Source organism: Pieris brassicae, chromosome Z, assembly GCF_905147105.1.
Source record: "Pieris brassicae chromosome Z, ilPieBrab1.1, whole genome shotgun sequence".
NCBI lineage: Eukaryota > Metazoa > Arthropoda > Insecta > Lepidoptera > Pieridae > Pieris > Pieris brassicae.
The window spans coordinates 5531387-5537849 of NC_059680.1; the positions used below are offsets into that span (position 1 = coordinate 5531387).

The following is a 6463-nucleotide window of genomic DNA, read 5'->3' on the forward strand; positions in this document are numbered from 1 at the left end:
TACGCAAGTAGGTGCCTAACGCTCGCTGTCAACTTTTTGGGTCTAAGACAAGCCGGTTTTCTCACGATGTTTTCCTTCACCGTTCGAGCTAATGTTATGCGCACATAGAAAGAAAATCCATTGGTGCACAGGCGGGGATCGAACCTACGACCTCAGGTATAAGAGTCGCATGCTGAAGCCACTAGGCCAACACTGCTTAATTATAATTTATAGCCCTAAATAAATTACCTAAAGAATAGTGTCCCAGACTCCTGTTGTAGTGAGAAAAACAGACTTCCCAAACATTAAATAACAGTATGTACAAACTTATTAGTGTTACTGTACCTACTACTAGTTTCCTTCCGAAAAATTGCCTCGTCATAGAATTCTGAATTCGAGCGAGTCCATCACTACATACAATTAAAGAGTAAATGTAAAGTAAATACTCGACATTAATTGTCGATTTGATCCGTGACATTCGTGGTGAAGTATTCAAAACGAACAAAAACGAATAACTGCTCTAACACTACGTGTTTGAGTCGCTTTTACATTGCAATTAATGTCGCTTTGTCACGAGAATACAACCCACGCAGCCTTTGAATTCTGTAGTGGCTAAATGATTTTTATGATAAAAGGGGATATCTATAAAGTGTTATTCTAGTACCTCTATAGTAAAATCTTTGAAGGCAACCCTATATTTACGTCCTTCATATTACATCAAAGTACCCCAACTGTCAGAAGTTAGGCCTACATTATATTCTAGTATAAAGATTTCGCCGTGACAATTAATGATTAAACTAATGTAGGATTGTTTTACAGTTTGAATCGCAATTTTTGTAAAAAACATTTATGGTTTCCACCTCTAGTGTAATATAGTACTGATGTACAGATTTGAACATTTTTTTACATATATTACCTAGCGCTATAAGGCTTTTTAAGGTAATGGCAAAACGGTTTGTGGACATCACCGGAAACCGAAGAGCTAGCAGCTACCTCGGACAAAGAATTAGTCTAGCTATTAAAGGGGGAACGCTGCCAGTATCTTCCGAACCTTGCTTGCCTAAAAGGACTCCTTTTAATACTATATTTTAATTAAATTTATTTTAAGGTTAGTTATTGTTTTCTGTTATATTAATTTATGTAAGCAGTATTATGTTATTTTTGATTTAAACAGTACATTGAACATTGGTTAACCACTGACACGGCTGACGTGTCCGTATTTTTTACTGCTGAAGGTGCGCAAAACATAGCTCAAATAATCGTATGTAGGTGTGAATAGTATTTAAGACAATAGAGAAAACAATTTAATTTATATAATAAATTAAATTTGAATATTCTTTTCTCTTATCCTTTAAAAATGGCGAAGGATAATCGTGGTGAGCCTGCCAATAGCTTTAAGAAAAATCCGCTACTTTAAACTTCTGATCCTAACCGTAGGGCTCATTACCTTATGCCTCTTGGTGCAGATATTTGTAATTATTCATATATTACTATTGTGAACTTAAGGGCTTAAGACACGATTGTATGGTACTTAGTTTGCATCATCACATTATTAATCGTATTACACAATATTTAGTAATTTAGTGCAGCACGCTAACTAATATCATTTACCTACATTGTCTAACAGAGACTCTTGAATCTTATCACATACACATTTTATCTACCGGTCTTAGCTGGCGTACTTAAATTTCACTCGTAGATCCATGATGTATTTGCGTTGTCGAATGGCTGATTATTAACATGAAAATATTAAGAGCCAAAATTATATATTCTTCGTAGACTGAAACCAGGATAATATTTTGTAAGAAGACCATAATCCGCCTGAAAGAAGAGCTCAGCATAATTAGCTATCGATTCTTCGCAAAGTGGATTCCTTTAGGCGTTATTGAAGTTGAAACCTCTCAGTGACCCGAGGCTACACGCTCCCTCTGAATATTGATAATGCGAAATGTACGCCCGGAAAACTTAGTCTCTCCTCTATAAGGATTAAACTCCGTACAATTTGTTCACTTTCGCCTCAGATTAGACACGCTTTTCATGCTTATAAAATGTAAAAGCAACGAAGGGAAAATACTTAATTTTATATCGTTTTTAAAACAAAAAGGCTTTACTTTTCAAACATTTTAAAGCAAAAACTGTATGCCGATGGCCTGATGCGTAGGATCTCTCTCGTTTGGATAAGTTACAAGCCTTTTAGAACTTAACTTAGGCTAATTTCTAGAGCTTCTAGAGAGTGACTTTAAATTAGCCACAAAGTGCCTCTGTATAAAACTGTAATCATTTTCATACCCTCTCTAAAAGTTTAGCTTTTAATGAGCGTGATTTTGAGTCCATAGATCCGTGACCTAACAATGGACTAGGAGGTCCTTCACAGATGGACGAACATGCAAGCATGTGTCCCATTGTTTAAGGATGGCCGTAAATTCCCTATAAGTCGTAACAGAAAAAACCCGCGACGTACCGCTCTCCACCCATATGGCTTACAATAACAAATTCTTAACCGAAAGTAAACTAATGTAACCCCGCGTTCCGTTTTACTGACGGCTGTACGCAGGCGAAAATGGCATTAAACTGACTGCTTTTGTTTTCTATTTAATTATTGTATTCCGTCATAGCAGGAGTAGACAAACGAAATAATATTTTAATCTAATTTTCATAAATAGAACCAGAGAGCATTTCGACTTTATCTGTGTTTTGGTTGATTAATTTAAATCAAATATTATCTTATAAAGATGTATAAGTAAATTTGGATAATCATGAATACTAAATAAATTGGTAATGCATATATAATTCCTTTTGTATAAATAAATTCGTCATAGAATCTAGTGCTCGTATTTTAGTAGAGTAGTCAAAATTTAATAAATAAACCGTGGTATCAATGACGTAACACTCGTACAGGGCTTAAAATTACACAGGTAGTGTAGAGAAATGTATTTTATCACCGATATTCAATGCATTATCATAAATGTAATTTATAATAATAATGTGATGTACAAAATTGTGTATTAGTAGACATCTGACTCAAATCCACCACCATTATTTTCAGTATTCCTCCCATCGACCCGATCTTTCCCGGCTATGTTAAGTTTCACAATGGCTTGATCATAGTTTTTATGATTACCTTGAAATAGTATAGGTTTTCCACGCGTTGTAAGTACTCTGCCATTGCGTGCGACATTAATATGCTTTGGTATTTTGATGCCTGGTGGTAAAACGACCCCAGGTGGTAGGATCTTGTCAATTGGCCGCCGTTTTGGCTTTCCCGGCCATAAGTAATTTAATATTACTTCGACTAAGCTATCGACCTCCATGGATATGTGTTGAATTTCCATTAATTGATGAATGTGCTGAAAGTTTTACACTTTAGTTGGGTTGATATTTTTATGCGTTATACCTAGATTAGATTTGAGATATATTTGCTATTTTATGATTTTAACAGAGGAGCTAATATTTACGATTAGTGACAATAAAATCGAATGTTTGTATAATTTGATGAAACATAATCTTGTCCACGGTATAGCAAGTGCTAATACTACAAATACAAAGAAAATCAATCACGACCTACTGCTCTTACATAACTTACATGTTAGCTTAAACTTCTATTATCACAGATTAATAGGAAAATACATTTGAAACGTAGATCTATCTACAATTTTAAATATTAATAGGTACCTAGTCTAGCCATAAATACTGAAACAAAGTAAAAAAAAATGTTTCTATTACAAATAACATTTATTACTTTTACAGTGTATTAGTTTAATACATATATATATATAAAACAATTTAAAATATAAAAAGCTTATTCAAAGTGGTCTCCATTGGCTGCAATGCAGTCCTTTAAACGTTGGGGCCAAATATTTATAGAAACACGCACTCTTTCTATCGGAAAATTCTTCACTGAAAATTGTACGGGACTCCAAATTCTCATGGCGTTTAGAGCAAGCCACACTCTCAAACTGACCATAAATCATAATCCAGCGGATTAAAATCGGGACTAGACAACGGCCAGTCTTCAGGTCTTATGAAGTCCGAAACTTTAGTTTCCAACCCAAAACTGCGTATACCGAGCTTTATGACCCAACGCTGAGTCTTGCTGGAAGGACCATTCTTCTAGGTTATTGAACTTGGTGTTGTTAAGGGGCTTCACTACCTTCTCAAGAATGGTATCTTGATACACTTGTGCCATTTTCATAAGAGTATAGCTCAGTCACTCCTTCATAGCTAATATCATCCCCACCAAACCATCACTGAAGTCGGATAGTGCCCACGTTGCACTCTGTCGACTTATTGGAAAGCTTAGAGAGCTAGAGCTTAGAGCATACGGTCATATTGTTTCTTAAAATGTTGCTCGTTTGTAAAAAAAATCTCATCTGTAAACAACATTTTTCTGTGAAGTCTCTTTGCGTACCACTTCAGTAGTCGTTTCGGTTTAACCACCATAATCTTTTTTTTAAATTATCACTTAAGAAATTGCTAGTACGTCTCTTCTAGGTTACAAGCTCTAAGTCATCTTTTAAAATTCGCGACATGGTTCTAGGTGTTGTCTTCATATCCCGAGATAAAATCTTTTCCTTTCGGACAAGATTTCTTCGAGTTCTTTCCCTTACTGCTTTGACCACCTTTTTCGTATGAACACTTGAGTGAACGTAGTGGACAGCCAGATATTTTTCTGTCACAAACAGAGGAGGTCTCGTTGTACATATTAATAGCCGGGTACACAAACATTGTACTAATACCAAGCGTATGGAAAGTTTAAAAAATTGCATTTGGCTCCATACCTACTTTGTGTAATACAATCACAGAGATTCGGTTTTCTTTATCACCACACTCCATTTTAATATCGCAAAATATTGTACAATGTATTGGCGCCAAAATGAGAAATCACAATGAACGAATGATGTAGAACTGACAGATTCTAAATTAAAATATAATTTTCTATTGTAACAGTATTTGTGGCTAGACTAAGTACAAACGTAATCAGGTATTAATACGAAGCTATATCAATATTAATACAATACATCTATATTAATAAAACGAATCGCAAAAACATTTTGTTAAGGACAAAATTCGTAGACGGCTGGACCAATTCGAATATATTTTTATTTATTGAGAAATAAAAATCTTTTATTTAGTACTTAGGTTTTTATTCTGGAAAAGCGAACAGCCTCCATGGGGTAGCATAGTAAAAGGTTCCATATGTTGGTATGTAGCAACAAAAATGGTACGCTGTGTATTAAAAAACATATTAGGGCGATGAGTCTACGTAATAAAGTGATGAAGACGTTTTTTTTTAGAGTCGAGAGCTGAGGAGGTAGCATATACTTACTAAGCCAGACAATCACCGTGGTAGATCGATAGGAAATACCTCGTAGCTATATATTATACGTAATTTACAGCATTTGATAGAAAGAGAAATAAGAAATAAATATTGCGATTCGACTCAGGGTCCTCCAAAAAGAGCGAACCAACTGTTTATAGGCCGGTAACTTGCAAGCCCTCTCACAATGTGACGGCGTCTATGGGCGGCATTATCACTCCTACATAGAGAAGAAAATTTATATTTATACCTTATTGTGGTGATATTCTTCAAAGTTGTTATACGAGAGCATGTAAAGGCGGACCATTCTTGTATATTTAGTACGAATTTTATATATCAAACGTCCAATGAAGAAGCCATCATCATTTGTATACGAATCAGTGAAATGTTGGATTCTACGTACATTCATAATAGCGTCAAAGGTCAGTTCTTTATCCAAATTAAGTATTTTGTATCTCATATAAATATTCGTCTTGCCTACATATACCGTGTCCTTTCTTGGTATCACTGAAATTATGGAATTCAAGTTTGAGTAAACATAAGAAAATTAACAAATATTTTATACTTATGCTTTTAAAAGAAACAATATACTCATATTATTCGTTTTTCAAGATTACGTATTAGCTTATGTATTCAACTTTATAAATTATTACACACTCTTGTATTAAATTCATTTCAAATTTAGTGAAATAATGCTTTTTGCAATTTGTTTTATTATTAAATTTTGGAAGTGCGTATATCAACAAAAAACTTATTCTACATATTCATTACAGCATCATAATAAGAACAAGATGAGATAAAAGGAAACTATGTAACTTACATAGTAAAAACCAGAAAAAGTGCACAAATATCATTGTAAAAATTATTCCTAATGATCAACACTTATTAATGCGTATATTACGTAAATACGTTTAACGCATACCTACCATAGAAATCTAAGGTGATATTATCTGGTGTTTGATAGCGTAATTAAAATAGTTATGTTTTGAGTATAAAACTTAGATTACCGTTTAAAACAAGCGATAACATAGGAAAACAACGGTTTTCTACGTCAAAATAAGCCAAACTTTTACATATCAAAGCCGTAGAATCCAATAGGGATAGGGAATATGTATTTCAAACAATGACATCTGCTTAATCTCTAAGTACGTTACCATGAATTCACAA

At 34.1% G+C, this 6463-nt stretch overlaps 1 long non-coding RNA gene across 1 annotated transcript; it reads right to left on the reverse strand.

Annotated features, from left to right (window-relative positions):
* Window positions 1–2750: 2750 nt before the first annotated feature.
* Window positions 2751–6224, reverse strand: LOC123718683. Its single transcript, XR_006755050.1, has 3 exons — window positions 6117–6224; window positions 5547–5803; window positions 2751–3326 (listed from the first exon to the last, which is right to left on the reverse strand). It is a non-coding gene; the product is annotated as an uncharacterized LOC123718683 (long non-coding RNA).
* Window positions 6225–6463: the final 239 nt, after the last annotated feature.